Raw genomic sequence first — 18,758 nt, 5'->3', positions numbered from 1 at the left:
GAGAGCTATTTCCACACCAGACCACAGATACTCACGTTCCAGTCATGTCTGCCTGAGTAGGTCTATAAGCCTTCCTCACCAAAACTGCAAGTAATACGAAAACCAATCCCCAAAATTTGCTAAATAATATACCCATGCCTGCCACAGAGGTTAACAATATTTGACAGCAATCAACAGGAATATAAAATTCTTTGTGACATGGTACTCTTAATACATATTGGCCACAAATACACTGTAGCTAGTATCATTTGTTTTCAGGGAGAAACCTCTGTTTACGATGAGTTTTCTTTGGAATCTCTGTACAGAAAACACTAATGAAACAGACTACTCCCACATCTAAACGTCCCACCAACAGTTTATCTGACCAGGAGACAAATGAAACAAATTAAGAGGAGAAAGGAGATGTAACAGCAAAGTTTCTGTACTCCAGACGAGTTTTTTTTTTTTTAATCCAAAATGCTAATGGCAGAACTTCTGCTACTCTGTACCACACTCCACCTCTGGGTCCATCCAGCTGTGACCACACCACAACTGTATCGCATCCAGCAACCTAAAGCACTCTTGTGGTTGCTCATGTAAATACTTGGAAAATATTTGCCTCTTCCGGACTCTCCCCTTCATATTATACAAATGCTCAAGTCTCAAAAACAGAACAAGAAACTTCCAGAGAACCTATTCACTTCAAATTACGGAGATCCCCTCTCTCCTTGATCCACAATAAACTTCTGGAAAAAGTCGCCTACAGGCCTTAAAGAATCACCAAATGATTTTCCTCCCTTATACAAGCAAAGCTTTTCAAACAAAAATCTTAACAGTAGAAATGTACCCACATAAACAAGCTGGCCCTTAGGCGAACATAACTACTACTATTCACACAAACATGGGGCCCTTAGGCAAAGGGACATTTTCCACGAGGCATACGTGGCTGTTGAAATTAAGGGTTCTGAACTCGACCTCTCTAGGTCCTAGGTACAGTCGTCCTCCCTGATTAACTCCGAGCTTCCACTCCTCCAACTGTAAAATAGGGGTAACAGTACTTTTACGAGTAGATCCATGCATGGGGAGCCACAGTATCTGACACATAGAGACCCCACTGAGTGACAGATCAATACGTGTTAGCTATTTTAGCTGTTTTTACTATTTTGTCCCTGAATAGGTATGATTTCACAAGTAGCTATTCCATCAAGCTGGTTACTTCTATAAATTCGCACTCTGCACCAAAATCACTTAGGGGAAGTGGGGTTAAAATACACCGTCCAGGCCCTATTTGGATGTGGGTCCAATTGGTCTGGGATTGGGCTGGGCGTTAGAATTCTTTTTAAAGCACTCCAGTTGGTTATAACACGCAGCCGGCCTTCAGAAGCACACACAAATGTCTACACGTCCACAGGGATGTACACACCACCTGTAAGATCCGAGTTTTGAGTCCAGCAGCGCAAGTAGGCCCTCCCGCCTGGACCAGGCTCCCTGAAGCGCTGCGACGATGAACCTAGCACTGCTCGCCAGAAGCGCCAAACCCCTCACCCAGAGCCGGGCCACCCGCAAGACACGGCTCCATCGGGGGTCACTCGCCCCCTCGCGCGCCCTCTGCGGCCCCCGCGGGCGCCGGCCCCTCCGGCCGGCTTCACCTAGCCCTCACCTCCCGCGCCCCGGCCCCCTCCCGCACCTGGCACGTGACTCGACACGCGCCAGCTGCACGCGGGCTCCATCAAAACAAAACAGAGGAGGCCGGCGGGGCGGCGGGAGGCCGCGCGGGGCGGCGAGAGCGGGCGCGCCCCCGTGCCCGGCGCGCGACCGCGCCTCTGGCCACCCCGGGCCCGCCGCCGCCGCGCGCCCCGGCAGGCGGGCGGGAGGGGCAGAGAGCGGGCCACCCTGTTGCGCCCCGGCCCCGCCGCCCGCCCGCGCCCGCTCCCCGGAAACGGTCATCACCGGGAGAGCGCCGGCTAGTGGCGCACCCACCCGCGCGGGGAAACGCCGGCCCTGCGTGGAGCGCCCGGCTCCGCGGCCGCTGCCGCCGCCCGGCTGCGCGAGTGTCAGCCCCGTCACGACTCCTGCTACGCACTCGCGCCCGGCTTTCAGCTCCGGCGCTTCCGCGACCCTCAGCGTGGCCGCCGCCTCCCTGCCACGGCACTCCCGGCGACCGGGGGCTGGCGGCCCCTAACCTCGCGAGGGGATCGGCCGAGCCCTGTGGCCCACCGCCGCACCGTCGGACCGTCACCCCTCTTCGGACACCCAATCCCACCACCTTCGGCCTAGGGCGGGGGCGCGGGGAGGACGGCTACGAGCTGTCAGGAGCCTCCAGCTTTCCCGTGACGAAGCTCACTCGCCTCGCCTTGACGTCCGGCACTCACCCAGCAGCGGGCTGCGAGCTGGAGCAGACGTTTCGACACGAGGGAGGACGGGGGGGGAACGTCTTGATTTTTCTCTGCTAATTTGCCACAGCACAGGAAAAAACAAACAAACAAACAAAAAAACAGCAAGACGCAGCTCTACCCTTTGGCTGGCTTAAAGGCTTTTAAGCTTCGCGCACGTCATCGCTACGCCCATGCAACAGAGCTTACCGAATAGGCAATGCCCACCCCACAGCACCCTGGCTAAGTAAACCGGCCTTCTGAAAGCCGGCGGGTGGGGGTGGTCACTAGCTGGAGGGCCCCAACGCCACGCCCACCTTCTGGAAACGCTGCGCCCTTGGGGTGGGGTTTGAAGAGACAGCTGAATCCTAAAGTCAGAGGGCCATGAGTGGGACCCGGCACCCCTCCGCCCCACCCCCCCCAGGCGCGCTGCAGCTCCCGTCCCCGTCTCCAGAGTGCACCAAGGCATCCTGCGTCCCTGCCGGAGAAAAGGGGATAGGGGCCAGAGGCCCGAGTTCCCGGGAGTTGCGATTCCAGTGGAGAACCCGAGACCACCGTGTCCTTTCTAATTAATAACATGCCACCCCCCAACTCCAATCCCCCCCCGCCCGGCCTTATTTTCTTGTTGACAGCAAAGGTAGGGGACGTGGGAGAAAGCGAGAGTTGTTCTCTAGGTTCGGGAATGTTGGCTGCGCGGAGAAGGGTGGAATCTTCGAAATGGAAACAGTTCCCCCTCCCCTCCCCCCTCCCTCCCTCCTCCCCTCCTCCTTCCTCCTCCTCTTCTTCTGTTTACCTCAAGTTTGAATTTTATCTGCGCAACATTAGCTGGAATGCGGACATTGAAAAAAAAAAACACACACACACACTCTCTCAGCCCGGCGGCAGCTCCAGAGGAGCCATGTGGCATCAAGCCACAGCAAAGGGGAAAAAGTGCTCTTAGCAACACAAACATGGCGAAATCGCTCCCACAAGCCGGGTTCCCGCGACAGCCCTACCTTCCCCCGCTCGTCTTCCGAAGGTCCTGGCCAGGAACCACAGACCCCTTCCGGGGGGCGGCGAGGGGGCCCCGGGCCGAGCGAGGGTGGGCGCACGGGGTGTGCTAAAGGGGAATTGACTAGCCAGCCGATCAGCCCCGCCAGGAGCGGAGGGGACGCCTTCTTCACGCCCTGAGATCGCAAAGGAGAGCAAAATTCCCATCCCAAAGTCCTGCGGGACCGGCTTCCCCACTCTACGAACTTACCCCAGGGCTGAACGCACGCTGCTTAGCTCCTTGCCTCGTTCCTTCCTCCCGGGCGCGACGAGAGGGGAAAACGATGCGCACGTAGATTTGTAGAGCGTATTCTTGAGAATTTCCCTGGGATGGATGGGGAGGAGCGGTGGAGACTCAGGAGACAGGTGCCGCGCTGGCCTGGGCTGCCGGCTAAAAGTTGTTCTCCGCGCGGTGGGCGGTGGGGTCCCCGGCCAAGGCCGAGGACCCCGGCTCCCTGCCCCCCGGCGTCGCCCACTTGTCACGCCAGGCTGCTGCGTGCGCTCGGCTGCAGGGGAGGTGGCGTAGTTTCTCTTCCTCCCACCTCTTCTCACTCACTTGTTTTTGTAGCCGTGGGCTCCACTAATGCTTTCCTCTCCACAATGTTGTTTCATTATATCATGTCCATCATGTGACACCAGAGAGGCCTCTCTATGGAAACTTAAAGGGGCTCCCACGTGACTGCAGCAGCAACAACAGCAGCAGGACTGGCGGCGGCGGCCGCAGCGGCGTCCGTACCTCCACCCACCGGGAGCCCCTGGCAGCATCCCGGAGGGGCTTCTGGCGCTGCAGGAGCCCAGATCGGGGAGCCATAGCATCCGGGAGCCGTGGTGTCTGTGCGTGCGTGGAGTCTGTGCTCATGACATAGGAAGCCGAACAGAAGGAGCGTCCTCAAATCCTTTCCTACAGTCACCAAACCCACGCTCTGTTAAAATGACATTTCGTGGCTCCTACTTTGTTTCCTCGGAGAGCAATGAGTTTTCTGTCAGGCCTGATTCAGTTTGACAAAAGTCAAAAAGAAAAACCGGATTTGTCCCTCTGCAAGTTCAGTCAGATCGCTGGGAGAACAGAAATGACAAAACAATAATAACAGAAATAGAACCAGGCATTTGATACATAATTACCATCACCACGGCTTTCAAGCTTTCTGGAATTACATTCCTCCAGTAACTGTTGATGATGCTTGCAGGAGGCAAAATGCAATGCAGTTTTTCTCTTCCGCAGCTATATTAGGGCTTTGTTGCTGACAACAGTGAAAACTTGTTTGTGTCAGGAAGTGAGGTACGGAGATATGACCTGGAAGGTACAGACAAAACCAAAGTGGCAGTTTTTGCATTACTTTTCTGACCACATTCTTTCAAATGGCGACAAGAAGGCGGTCTGCTGTAAAATTCGTGGGGTGTTTGATGGGAAACAAAATAATCAGAAAAACGTAATTATCCCTAGGCATACCATACTTGCTAGTCGCTAGAAAGTATACATATATGTATCTGTGTATACATAGAGAAAGCAAAAAGCATGTGCACTTTAATATTTTTGAGCCACTAATTTTGTCATCATTTCTAGCATTAACAAACACTTGGAAAGACTTACTCAAGTCCAGGGATGTGTGGAAACTCACAATGTTGAGTGCTGTGGGTATTACTGACTCACAGTCCCTTTAAGGGTTTGTACCATAAATCCCAAATTTCTGCCTTAAAGTTTTTACAGACACGGAGATTTTATCCTGTAAATCTAAGCCAGATAGCTATTTCTGGGTTTTTTAGTTCATGCGTTTCCATTTTATAAGGGAAACTGTTTGGATTGGCGGAATCAAGAAAAAACTTCGCAAGAAACTGAAGAGTGGGATGGAAGATCTTTCCTTTTGGCCTTGCCTTGACACTCGCTCTCTCCACCTCATCAGTTTACCTCATCAGCCATGATGAATGAGCTCCATTCCAACCCTTCTAATTCTATAATATCTCTCCCAAGTTTTACCTTCCTATCTCATGCCTAATTCTTTCATCCCTTTCCTCCTACAGCCCTTGCCTCCCAACTCAGCCCCTTCTCTGCCTGGGCGCTCAGCTCAGGCCTCCCCAAAGACTGTACCTCCCATCCTCCCCTGCAGCTGCCCCCAACCCCACGCCCTTCCCAGCTCGGCCTCTCTTCTCTGCAACTCTACCTCCTTACCTCTCTTTGACCTCTAATCACCTTCACAGTCTGGCCCTTGACGTCTGGGCCTCTTCTTACCTCTCTTTACCTGAAATGTCCTGGCCCTCACTGGGGTCTCCTCCACACCCTTCTCTCTGGTCCCATCCCTTCTGCTGCCAAGCCCCAGCGTTCCTCCAGCTCGGCCTGGTCAGCTTGAGCCTCATTTTGTTCGCGTGCCCCTGGGCTGGGAAAGGAGTGTGTGGTGCACAGTGGGGCCGAGGATCCCTCGGGGCCGTGGCCCCTGCCTCGCCCCCTTCACCCCTCCCGAGTCCCGGTTGCGGCGCTTCCTGGGCGGATGGCTTGGAATTGCTGCAGCAGCTGCGGTTCTGCTGTGTCATGCAAGAAGGAGGCGGCGGCGGCCGGAGCTGGAGGGGGAGGAGGGGAGGAACCTGATCCTCCGGTAGCGAAGGGCTGGAGGCAAACACCGAGCTCCTCCAAAGCCGCCCGGGAGCAGGGAGGGCTCCGCTAGCCCGGGGGGGGCCCTCCCCGCGGGGCAGATGGTAAGTGGGGCGGTGCAGGTGGTCGCCTTGGGAAGGGAGCGCGCAGGGGGGTAAGGTGGGGCGGCGGGAAGTACTGGAGTCATCCCAGCCAAACTAAGGAGCCGGGTGTCCAGCTGAGAGGGACCCAGGCCGTAATAAGGATGTCCAGCCAAACGCAGCAATAATTACTATTCGAGTGACGCCCCGAAGTTGACCCAAGCTACACAGAGGGTGGAGTGGTGCATCCTGAACCCAGGGCAGAGCTGGAGGCAATGATTCAGGGTTTGAGAAGTATCAAGCTCAATGGCCTGGCGCTTTAAGGTGCAGCTGACTAGGAAAAGCCAACCCACATCGTATTCCCAGAGCCTTGCTGCGCTTTCTGGGTTGTCTTGTTTAAATCTAGCGAAAGGGATGGGAAACCTGCCCAACCTCACTTTAGCCACGAAAATAATGCTCTTGGCCAGTGGCCTTGGACAAACAGCCTCTGGTGCAATCAAATAATCAATAGGAAGAAGAACTTCATTCCCCTCACCATCCTCCTTCCCCAAGTTCCTTTGATCAGAGTACCTCATTCGGCTTAAAGGAGAAAGAAAACTATGTGTGACATTCCCTCCCAGCCTACCTGCAGCCAGACTACTCACCACACAAACTGCCCACCCCGCTCCCCTCCTCATCTTCAGAGCCATGATTCCGAGAGACATTGCAATACTACTCACGTTGGGTGAGAAGACTGCCTGAAACTCTGAACAATTTCACCTCCCTTGCCCTTTGCCACGGGAATTCAGAACCTACGACTGAGAGCAGGGAAGTATACGGACAGGCTGGGCATGTAGGAACATTACTGCCTTCACTGGATGTAGTTCTCCAGACAACTTTTTAATTGTGATTATTCCCTTCCATTGCACTCCTGGAAATTTCAAAGCACTTTCTAAAACATCATTTTTTTAATGTCAGTCATACATTTAGAGGTAAGGGGTTGATGGGATTAACTGAAAGGCTAATGACTGTCTCAAAAGCACATGCTGTTGCTAGGGAACCCAAGCTCCTGCTGCTCTCTAATCACCAGCGTGTTCCATGGAAATCAAACCGCTCAGGGTGTTATTAAAATGAATGGCATCGGGTTAAAGGCGTTCTTGCTTATGTTGTAGCATCCTGGATTATCGATTGCCTCACACCCACATATCTTGTTTTCCTAATTTGATTTCTGTATTTGCGTCACTGCCAGGGACACTCAGACTAGACCAGTCAGTTCACTTCCTGTTTCTCAGAACTGGTTTATATTTGGTCTCGTAGCACTAGCTGGTAAAACATTATCAAACTGATCCCCTTGGAAAAAAATCTTTGCTTCCCGTTGAAAACAAATTATTCTAATTAAATTCTAATTCCCGTGGAAAACGTCATCATTTGAGGAGTAGACTGCCAGTTGCCATTTGAGAAACCATCCTTGAAATGTAAAGCCTAGAAAAAAAAATCATCTCGATTTCTTTTACCCAAAATCTTCATTCCTCAGCACTAGAACTAAGACACACTCGAGTGAAGAGTAGATTTAAGTATACTTCTAAAATGAAACACATAAATTAATAAATAAATAAATAAATACACGTTGAAGCTGGGGAAATCATTTAGACTAAATAAGGCATAGAATTGAATGGAATCCAGGCCCAGGAAGGACAAGTAAGCTTGGGTTAGCATTGTGGCATTCAGAGAACACAGTGTGATTACAAGGCTGTACTGCAAATAGGAAACGCCATCACTTTGTGTACTAATTGTCTCTTTTACCAATTCCCCTACGTCCCTGGACAAGACAACCTTGTTTTGTTTTGTTATCAGTCCCTTCCTCTTTATAACAAGGATATTGCAAAGGCAATATCAGAAAGATAAGCCCTATGTAAATAGGTGGATTCTGATATAGATAATTTGTTTAGATGGAAAATAAAGCCCTTTGAAAAAGATGTATAATGGCATCAATAGCCTGGATGACCTTAAGTGAGCCATCATAGGTCTTATGTCAGTTTCTTTGTGGAAGCTTAAATGAAAGTGCTGGACTAAAGGATTTCTAAGGCTCCTCCCATTTACAAACTTCTGTGATGAGATTGAACTCACTACATAAAAATTTCAATTTTAGCTGGATTTTGCAATGTTACATTTTAGCACTGAACCTTTAGTATCTATCCATAGGAACCTTGAGGGAAATGATGGGAAATGATTTTCTATTGATGTATCCATTTTTAGTGTCTGTTGACAGAAAAATAAAATTTACCTTACTCCCCAGGTACTTACTCTCTCCCTGCCTCAGTGGTATTATGGAAGCAGCAGGATAAGAGTTACAAAAGGATATAAAAGTGTAGGGAAAGTTCTTTCAGTCTACTTATTTATTTATTACAACAACATCTCACTGTGTTACCCAGGCTGGCCTCCAACTCCTGGGCTCAAGCAAGGCTCCCACCTCAGCCTACTGAGTAACTGGGGCTACAGGTACACTCAACCATGCCTAGCCTTTCAGTCATTTTAGATATAGGCAATCCTAAGTACTCTGATGATCCAAGTGGTGGAATGATGGAGGAAGGGGTATACAGAAATATAAACTGAATCCTCACGGAACTAATAATAATCTATTTGCCTGTGTTTTAATTAGTGCTAGGCAAAAATAGACCTTGCTCAGCTCTTAGAATTTTTCAGATTCACAGTATTGAGAAGTAGCATGAAGAAATGTGAGATTTGTGCCAGAGAGAAAAGACCTGACTTTGAAACCCAACTCTGCCACTTTATTCATTATTGAGTGCTTGCACTGTGTCAGGTATTGTGCTGGGTGCTGGGAATACAAAGATGAATACGACACAGTTTCCGCTCTGAAGGACATTATAGTATCACGAGAACAAAGATGAATATGCAGTTGATGAGGCAACAGTGAGGTGATATCAACAGGGGAGCTTATAAGGGTGCCTAACCCTGACCACGCATAGGGTCTTTAACCACACAACGTGAATCTTGAGATGAGTTCTGAAGGATAAGTAGAAGTAAGCCAGACAAGTGGGCGGATTACAGAGAAAGATATTCCAAGCAAAGAAAGTACTATGTGTAAAGACCTTAGGGAAAAAGCTGTGCCCAGAGAGTTGAGGGTGAAGAACAGAGCCTGGCAAGTAGATTCTAAATAAATACGTTGTATAAATCCGTGGCAGAAGTCCTGAAGGAGAAATCCAGAAAGATTAGCATGGTCGAGTATGTCATCCTAAAAAGTCTGAACTTATTCTAAGGCTGTTGGAGAACCATTGATGAATTTTAAGGGGCATAGTGAACTGATCAAATGTTCATTTTAGAAAGATCTCTCAGCTGGGTGCAGTGGCACACTACTGTAATTCCAGCAGTGTGGGAGGTTGAGGTGGGCAGATTGCTTGAGCTCAATAGTTGGAGACCAGCCTGGGCAACATGGTGAAACCCTGTCTCTACAAAAACACAAACACACACAAAAAAATAGCCAGGCCTGGTGGCACACACCTGTAGTCCCAGCTCCTCAGGAGGATCACTTGAACCGGAGAAGTGGAGGTTGCAATGAGCAGAGATCATGCCTCCGTGCTCCGGCCAGGGGAAACTTACAATCATGGTGGAAGGTGAAAGGGAAGCAGGCACCTTCTTCACAAGGCGGCAGGAGAGAGAGAGCTTGCAGGGGCAACTGCCACTTTTAAAACCATCAGATCTCATGAGCACTCCCTCACTATCATGAGAACAGCATGGGGGGGAGCTTCCCCCACGATCCAGTCACCTCCCACCAGGTCCCTCCCTCAGCACGTGGGGATTACAGTTTGACATGGGACACAGAGCCAAACCATATCACATTATAAAAACGAAATAATGACAGATGTCTAAACTAAGGTAGCAAGAATGGAAATGGAGAAAGGAAGGATTGAAAGGGTTCAAGATATATTAAGGACATAGAACCAACAGAATTTGATTATTGATGGTATCCTCCATCAGTGGTATCCTTCCATTTTCATAAGCCATAAATCTGCTCCCATTATATCCTGCAGATATATCCTGAGGTCCAAGATGGGGACCTCAGGAGGAAAAGCAGGTTGTGGAGTAAAGGTAATTAGTTTAGTTTTCAACATGTTGAGTTGAAGTGTCCATAGAATATCAAAGTGAAGCTGTCTACTACATAATTGAACAGGGAAGTCTAGAACTCAGGAGAGAGATCTATGCTGGAGTCATCAGAATAAGGAATAGTTCATGGAAGTAGGTGAAATATCCAAGAGAAGGCATAGAGAAAGGAAAGAAAAGGATCTACTTTGGAACCCAATGAAAACACCGAATTTAAAAAGTGAGGAAAGAAAAAACACAGGGGAAAAATATCCCAAGAGGTAGGAGGACCAGGAACAAGTAGTTTCAGAGGAGCCAGGGAAGGAAATATCAGCAGTATTAAATGCCAGTGAGAGATCAAGAAAAAGAGGATTGTGGCCAGCTGCGGAGGCTCACGCCTGTAATCCCAGCTCTTTGGGAGGCCGAGGTGAGTGAATCACCTGAGGTTAGGAGTTCGAGACCAGCCTGGCCAATATGGCAAAACCCTGTCTCTACTAAAATTAGCCGGGCGTAGTGGCACACACCTGTAGTCCCAGCCATTCAGGAGGCTGAGACACAAAAATCTCTCGAACCCAGGAGGTAGAGGCTATGGTGAGGTGAAATTATACAACTGCACTCCAGCCTGGGCAACAGAGCAAGACTCTGTCTCAAGAAAAGAAAGAAAAGAAAAGAAAAGAAAAGAAAAGAAAAGAAAAAGAGGACTGAAAAGTTTTTGGATTTAGTAATAAGGAGGTCATTGGTGTGTTTGGCAAGAAGGAGTTTATTAGTAAAATGGGGTTAGTAGCCAAACTGCAGTGAGTTGAAGACAGGATGACAGTAGAGGATGCAGACAGATGAAGTTCTTTTATGTAAGAAGGACTAAAGGGCAAGTAGGGAAAGAAAATAAAATAAAAGTATTGGAAAGAGAGTGGTGCAATCCATGGTCTGCAAGCTTAAGGCTGCACAAGGAAAGAAGGAAATACTACCCTAGTAGAATTCTTTATTCTCTCAGCCTTCAAATTAAATGGCATTACCATCCACCAATTACTCAACACAAAAAGCATGTAGATATTCTTGATTCTTCTCTTTTCCTCCGTTTTCACAATCCTCAGAATTCAAGTCAACTTTACCTCCAAAACATTTCCAAAATGTCTCTTTCAATCTCCACCGCTACCACTCTAATACAAACCACCATCATCCCTCTTCTGTGCTCTTGTAATAGCTTTCTAAATGGGTTTTCCTGCTTCTGCTCTTGTCCTCATTCTCCACAGCACAGTTAGAGTTTCATAAATCATAAATGTTACGACATAAATCAGATCATGTGATTTCTCATCTTAGAATCCCTCCATGTCTGCTGATGGCACTTGTGAAAAAGTCCAGACTCCTCCTCCATACAGGGCCTATGGAGCCCTGTACAGCATCCCTGACCACCTCTTCAACCTCATCTCCCACCACTCTCCACCACTGCAGTGACACCAGCCTTATTTATCTTCCTCAAACGTGTTGAACTTGCTCTTGTATTATACGATTTACCCCATATACTTCCTTTTCCTGGAATATATTTTGGTCATTCTGATCTTTGCTTATATGTCACCTCCTCAAAGAAGCCCTCCCTGATCACTCCATCTGAAGTGTCCTTCTCTCTCCACATTTCCAACTATACTACGTATTTTTTTTTCGTAGTAGTGGAACTTTATTACTATTTGTTTTTTATCATGTATGGTTGAGAACTCTTCTAAAATGCAAACCTTATGAAGATTACTGGCATGTCAGGGACTTAAAAAATATTCATTAGGGCCAGGCGTGGTGGCTCATGCCTGTAATCCCAGCACTTTGGGATGCCGAGGCGGGCAGATCACAAGCTCAGGAGATCGAGACCAACCTGGCTAACATGATGAAACCCCGTCTCCACTAAAAATAAAAAAAATTAGCCGGGCATGGTGGCGGGTGCCTGTAGTCCCAGCTACTCAGGAGGCTGAGGCAGGAGAATGGCGTGAACCTGGGAGGCGGAGCTTGCAGTGAGCTGAGATCTCGCCACTGCACTCCAGCCTGGGCGACAGAGCGAGACTCTGTCTCAAAAATAAATAAGTCAAAAAAAATATATATACACACACACACACACACACACACACACACACACACACACACATATATATTCATTGGATGTTTGTAGTAGGAAAAGGAGAAAAACAACCATTTATTAGAAATTGGAGGCATCAAGAATCAGAGTCTTAGTGCAACTGGAATGGCTAGTGGCAATGATTACTAGGTTTTTAAGATTCTGGAAGTGGAAGAGTTACTAGCTGTGTGATCCTGGATGTTTACATTCTCTGAGCCTCACTTTGTGGTTAATAATACTATATGCCTCACAAGGCTGTTACGAAAATGAAATGAAATGGAATAGGTATAGGCATAAGGCAGTCTTGTGAAATTATTTTCAGGAATTCAAGACTTCTGCAAATCAATTCATGCATTCCACATATGGACTCCCTTGTAATGGAGTTAGCCCTTGATGATTACTTATTATTAGAATTAAAAAATTGACTAAATCATTACTTTGAAAAGATACCAGGATATCTGATAGAACCTGGAAATTAAACTATTTAAGAAGAAATCAGAGTACTCCTACAAATTCATTAAAAAAAAAACCTTTAAAACTCTGGAAAATTGGGCAAAGGGTATGACAAATAGATTGTAGTCAAAGAAATACAAATGTATCTGAAAATGTGTAATAATAAAAGGCATGCACATCACAACTGCAGTGACATCTATTTTTTACTGTCAAGTTGACAAAAATAAAAAACTTTAATAATACACTTGACTGGCCAGGCTGGGAAGCAGGCACTTTCTTATACTGCCAATGGGAGTGAAAGGTGGTATCACTTCTATGGAGGGCAATCTGGCAACATTTATCACACTTTTAAATGTACAAAGCCTTTACCCTGGCAATTCTACTTTTATATATTTATCCAATAGATATACTCACACGGATATTGAAGGATGACTCTTCTAGGACCTACACTGAAGCATGATTTATAGTAGTAGTTAAAGACTGAAAACAGCCATCAATAGAGAAGTGGTTAAATAAATTATGATAGAATTAAACAAGTGAAAGAGGCTGGGCACAGTGGCTCACGCCTGTAATCCCAGCACTTTGGGAGGCCAAGGTGGGCGGATCACGAGGTCAGGAGATCGAGACCATCCTGGCCAACATGGTGAAACATCATCTCTACTAAAATACAAAACATTAGCTGGGCGTGTTGGTTCATATCTGTAATCCCAGCTACTTGGGAGGCTGAGGCAGGAGATTCACTTGAACCCAGGAGGCAGAGATTGAGGTGAGCCCAGATTGCGCCACTACACTCCAGCCTGGGTGACAGAGCAAGACTCTGTCTTAGAAAACAAACAAAAAAACAAAAAGAAAAGAAAAGAAAAGAAAAAAATAAAAAACAAGTGAAAGGCAGCTGTTAAAAGTGTGAGACAATTCTAGGCATACTTGTGTGAAAAGATCTTCATGATACATTACTAAGTTAAAAAAATACGATGAAGAACAATGTGTATTTTGCTAGCATCGCATTTCTTTTTAAAAGACGGTTTACATTTTTTGGTCTAAAAAACATAATTTGTGGGGAGATAAAATAGAGAAGAGAATGAGCAGATGTGGAGAGAACAGTTGGAAGGTACATTAATGGTTCCTGTGAGAGATCATGGTTGCCCAGATTAAGGCAGTGAAACACACAGGGAGAGAAATGATGAGAGCCAAGAGTTATTTTAAAGAAACTGATGATTGATTGGAAATAGTGGGTTATGGAGAGGGAGACACTGTCATAGTTGACTTTTCTCCCAAGATCAGGTACATGAACAGAGGTGCAAGAGCATGACTAAGATGGAGAATCCTAGGACAGAAACAGAATTGCAGGGTGACACAGTTTGGATATTTATCCCATTTAAATCTCATGTTGAAGTGTAATCCCCAGTATTGGAGGTGGGGCCTGGTGGGAGGTATTGGATCATGGGGGCAGATCCCTCATGAAGGGCTTAGTGCCAGCCTATTGATGATGAAAGAGTTCTCGCTCAATTAGTTCATGAGAGACCTGGTTGTTTCAAAGAGTCTGGGACCTCTGCCTTTCCTCTCTTGCTCCTGCTCACACCATGTGACTTGCTGGCTCCCCTTCCCTTCTGCCATGATTGAAAGTTCCTGTAGTAGTTCATTCTCTTACTACTATACAGACATACCTGAGGGCTGGGTGCAGTGACTCACGCCTGTAGTCCCAACACTTTGGGAGGCTGAAGCGGGTGGATCACCTCAGGTCAGGAGTTCGAGACCAGCCTGGCCAACATGGTGAAACCCTGTCTCTACTAAAAATATAAAATTAGCTGGGTGCAGTGGTGGGCACCTGTAATGCCAGCTACTCAGGAGGCTGAGGCGACAGAATCGCTTGAACCTGGGAGGTGGAAGTTGCAGTGAGCCAAGATTGTGTCTTTGCACTCCAGCCTGGGCAACAAGAGCAAAACTCTGTCTCAAAAAGAAAAAAAAGAAAGAAAAAAAGAAAAGAAAGACATACCTGAGACTGGCTAATGAGAAAATAGGTTTAATTGGCCCATGGTTCTGTGGGCTGTACAGGAAGCATCACTGGGGAGGTCTCAGGAAACTTACAATCATGGTGGAAGGTGAAGGGGAAGCAAACACATCTTCACATGGCTGGCACAGAAGAAAGACAGTGAAGTGGGAAGTGCTACATACTTTTAAACAGAGATCTCTTGAGAACTCACTCACTGTCACGAGAAGAGCAAGGGGGACATCTTTCCCCATGATCCAATCACCTCCCACCAGGTCTCTCCCCCAACATTGGGAATTACAATTCAACATGAGTTTTGGGTGGGGACACAGAGCCAAACCATATCATTCCATCCTGGCCCATCTCAAATCTCATGTCCTTCTCACATTTCAAAAAACAATCATGCCTTCCCAACATTCCCTCAAAGTCTTAACTCATTCCAGCATTAACTCAAAAGTCCAAGTCCAATGTCTCATCTGAGACAATGTAAGTTTCTTCTGCCTATGAGCCTGTAGAATCAAAAACAAGTTAGTTACTTCCAAGATACAATGGGGGCATAAGCACTGGGTAAATACAGCCATTCCAAAAGGGAGAAATTGGCCAAAACAAAGGAGCTAAAGGCCCCATACAAGTCCAAAATGGCTGCCAGAGGGCAGTCATTAAATCTTAAAGCTCCAAAATAATCTCCTTTGACTTCATGTCTCACATCTAGGCCACACTGATGCAAGGGGTGGGCTCCCAAGGCCTTGGGCAGCTCCACCACTGTGGCTCTACAGCATACAGCCCCTGCAGCTGCTTTCTTGGGCTGGTGTTGAATGGCTGTGGCTTTTCCAGGGACACAGTGCGAGCTATCAGTGGATCTACCATTCTGGGATCTGGAGGACAGTGGCCCTTTTCCTACAGCTCCATTAGTCAGTACCCTAGTGGGGACTTTGTGTGGGAGCTCCAACTCCATATTTCCCCTCCACACTACCCTAGTAGAGGTTCTCAATGAGGGCTATATTTCTACAGTAGACTTCTGCCTGGACATCCAGACATTTCCATACATCCTGTGAAATCTAGGCAGAGACTCCCAAACCTCAATTCTTGCCTTCTGTGCACCTACAGTCCCAATGCTACATGGAAGCCACCAAAACTTGGGGCTTGCACCCTCTGAAGCAACAGCCTGAGCTGCACCTTGGCCCCTTTTAGCCACAGCTGGAGCTGGAGTGACTGGGATGCTTTCCCCTTGTCTTGGCTATTAACATTTGGCTCTTCTTTACTTATGCAAATTTCTGCAGCCTTAAATTCCTCCCCAGAAAATGGGGTTTTCTTTTCTACTGCATGGTCAGGCTGTAAATTTTCCAAACTTTTATGCTCTGCATCCTTTTTAAATATAAGTTCTAGGTTCAAGTCATTTTTTTGTCTATGCAAATAAGTATAGGCTTTTAGAAGCAGCCAGGCCACCTCTTGAATGTTTTGCTGCTTAGAAATTTTTTTGGCCAAATACCCTACATCATGCCTCTGAGGTTTGGTTTCACAGATCTTGAGAGCAGGGGCATAATGCCACCAGTCTCTTTCCTAAAGCATAGCAAGAGTGAACTTTACTCCAGTTCCCAATAAGTTCCTCATCTCCATCTGAGACCACCTCAACCCTGACTTCACTGTCCTTATCTCTATCAGCATTTTGGTCGCAACCATTCAACAAGTCTCTAGGAAGTTCCAAACTTTCCCTCATCTTTCTGTCTTCTTCTAAGCCCTCCAAAGTGTTCCAACCTCTTGCCCATTACCCAGTTCCAAAGTTGTTTCCACATTTTCATATATCTTTATAGCATTACCCCAATTCTGGTATCAATTTTCTATATTAGTCTATTCTTGCACTGTTATAAAGACATATGTGGGACTGGGTGATTTATAAAGAAAATAGCTTTAATAGGCTCATGGTTCTGTGTAGCTGTACAGAAAGCATAGCTGGAGGGATCTCAGGAAACTTACAATAATGGAGGAAGGCAAAGGGGAAGCAAACACATCTTCACATGGCTGGCACAGAAAAGAAAGAGTGAAGGGGAAGTGCTACACACTTTCAAACAACAGATCTCACAAGAACTCACTCACGTCACAAGAATAGCAAGGGAGAAATCTGCCTCCATGATCCAGTCACCTCCTACCAGGTCCCTCCCCCAACATTGGGAATTACAATTCAACATGAGATTTGGATGGGGACACAGAGCCAAACCATATCAGCTTCCTCAGACTCTCACCATAAGCAGATGCAGCACTATGTTTGTACAGCCTACAGAACCAAGAACCAAATAAATTCCTTTTCTTTAAAAATTACCCAGTCTCAGATATGTCTTTATAGCAATGCAAGAATGGACTATCACACAGGGGAAGATCAAAAGTTCTAAATGCAGATGTCCCCTGAAGACTTGTAGATATGGCTGTGAGGCTCATAAGAGCTGCTGGAACTGGATTTATAAATCTGAAAGAAGATTGCCTCGGGAGGGTAGATAGAAAGACTAAAAAAAAAAAGTGGATCCAGGTCTAAACCTTGATCATTTAAGACTGAAAAGAAAAGAAAGAGCTGGCAATGGAGACTGAAAATCAGAAACCAGGAGACTACGGGGCCAAAGAAACCAAGAGAAGAATCCGTTAAGGAGGACCAACTCTTTGTTAAACACTGCCAAAAGGTCAAGGAAGATTATTTTAATTTGTTTCTCACGTAAGCGTTAAGCTCCTTGAGAGTTAGTACTATTTTATTGTTTCTTTTTATTTCCCTGGGGCTTGCCCTGTGACCCACACATAATAAATGATCAGTAAACATTTGTTAGGTTGAAGAAAGAGAGAAAGATGCATGGCAAGAAAGACAGACATGCAGAAAGACAGTAGAATTTATGCTTGGGTCTCAAAAAATAAATAAGTAAAACAGATTCCCTTGAGGCTGACTGCAAACCCAGCTTGATCTTAGGAAATGTAAGGAGGTTCTTTCTGCTCCCTGTGTTTTACTCTTGAGCTAACACATTGATGGGGCTCCCACAGAACCATGTTGTTGCCATGTAAGTACCTTCAGAAAACATTTTGAGAAGTGATATTCACCTGTGTCTGGTCAATCTGAGTCATTTTTGTCTTTATTTAGGTCCTAGGTGATGACAAAAAGAGCAATTTGCTTTTCCTCGTCTATGACCCCACCACATCACCCTGAATGAGTTGATGGAAGCTGGGGCATCCATTTCTGTGCCACTACAGTTCTATAATACACTATAATCACCCATAAGGCTGCCCAGCCTGTTTCCCTTGAGAGGGAAAGGTGACTACTGGCAGGAAGAGACGTCTAACCTCTTAGAGAAACCACCAACTTCTTAGTCTGTTGTTGTTTCTGCATTAAAGTGCTGCTGCTCTCAGGGCCACTGTACAGAATATCAAAGGAGGACATGTTTGACTCTGTTCTAACAATGTGGAGATCTACATAATAAAAGAGAGTGTCCTTGAATTACAAATTTTAGGAAATACAATAATAGATGTAGTTTAAACAATACTTAAAATGTTATGCCATCCTATATCACTTAATTATACCAAAGATCAGTAAACTTTTTATATAAAGGGCCAGAAAGGAAATAATTTAGGCCTTCCTTGCCCTACAGTCTCTGTCCCAGCTACTCAATTCTGCCATTGTAGTGCAAAGCAACCATAGACAAAATTTAAATGAGTGAACCTGGCCACATTCCAATAAAACGAATTTGAATTTCAAATAATTTTTATGTGCCATAAAATATCATTATTCTTTTCATGTTTTCCAATCATTTAAAAATGTGACAGCCTGGGAAACAGCAAGACCTTGTCTCTACAAAATACAAATAAAAATAGCTGGGTGTGGTGGGCTGTGCTGAGGCAGGTGGATCACAAGGTCAGAAATTCAAGACCAGCCTGGCCATCATGGTGAAACCCCGTCTCTACTAAAAATACAAAAATTAGCCGGGCATGGTGGCAGGCACCTGTAATCCCAGCTACTTGGGAGGCTGAGGCACGAGAATTGCTTGAACCTAGAAGGCAGAGGTTGCAGTGAGCCGAGATTGTGCCACTGCACTCCAGGCTGGGTAACAAAGTGAAACTCTGTCTCAAA

The 18,758-nt window shown here is 46.6% G+C and overlaps 1 protein-coding gene and 1 long non-coding RNA gene across 4 annotated transcripts in view; one reads left to right on the top strand and one right to left on the bottom strand.

Moving 5' to 3' along the window:
• The window catches only part of LOC108514812 (uncharacterized), a 167,470-nt gene extending 161,685 nt beyond the window's left edge, over positions 1-5,785 (bottom strand). For all 3 annotated transcript variants that reach the window (XR_001881346.1, XR_001881347.1, XR_001881348.1), the window contains exons 1-2: positions 5,608-5,785; positions 3,592-4,674 (exon numbers count right to left, since the gene is read on the bottom strand). This is a non-coding gene — a long non-coding RNA (uncharacterized LOC108514812). The remainder of the gene's footprint in view (positions 1-3,591; positions 4,675-5,607) is intronic.
• A 174-nt stretch (positions 5,786-5,959) lies between these two features.
• MKLN1 (muskelin 1) overlaps positions 5,960-18,758 on the top strand; it is a 400,971-nt gene continuing 388,172 nt past the window's right edge. Inside the window, exon 1 of the mRNA XM_017851289.1 lies at positions 5,960-6,068. The gene's annotated coding sequence lies outside the window, so the exon portion shown is untranslated. The remainder of the gene's footprint in view (positions 6,069-18,758) is intronic.

This window comes from Rhinopithecus bieti, unplaced genomic scaffold, assembly GCF_001698545.2.
Source record: "Rhinopithecus bieti isolate Rb0 unplaced genomic scaffold, ASM169854v2 scaffold_34313, whole genome shotgun sequence".
NCBI lineage: Eukaryota > Metazoa > Chordata > Mammalia > Primates > Cercopithecidae > Rhinopithecus > Rhinopithecus bieti.
Note: the sequence above shows the minus strand (reverse complement) of the source record. Positions and strands in the feature narration are given on the sequence as shown.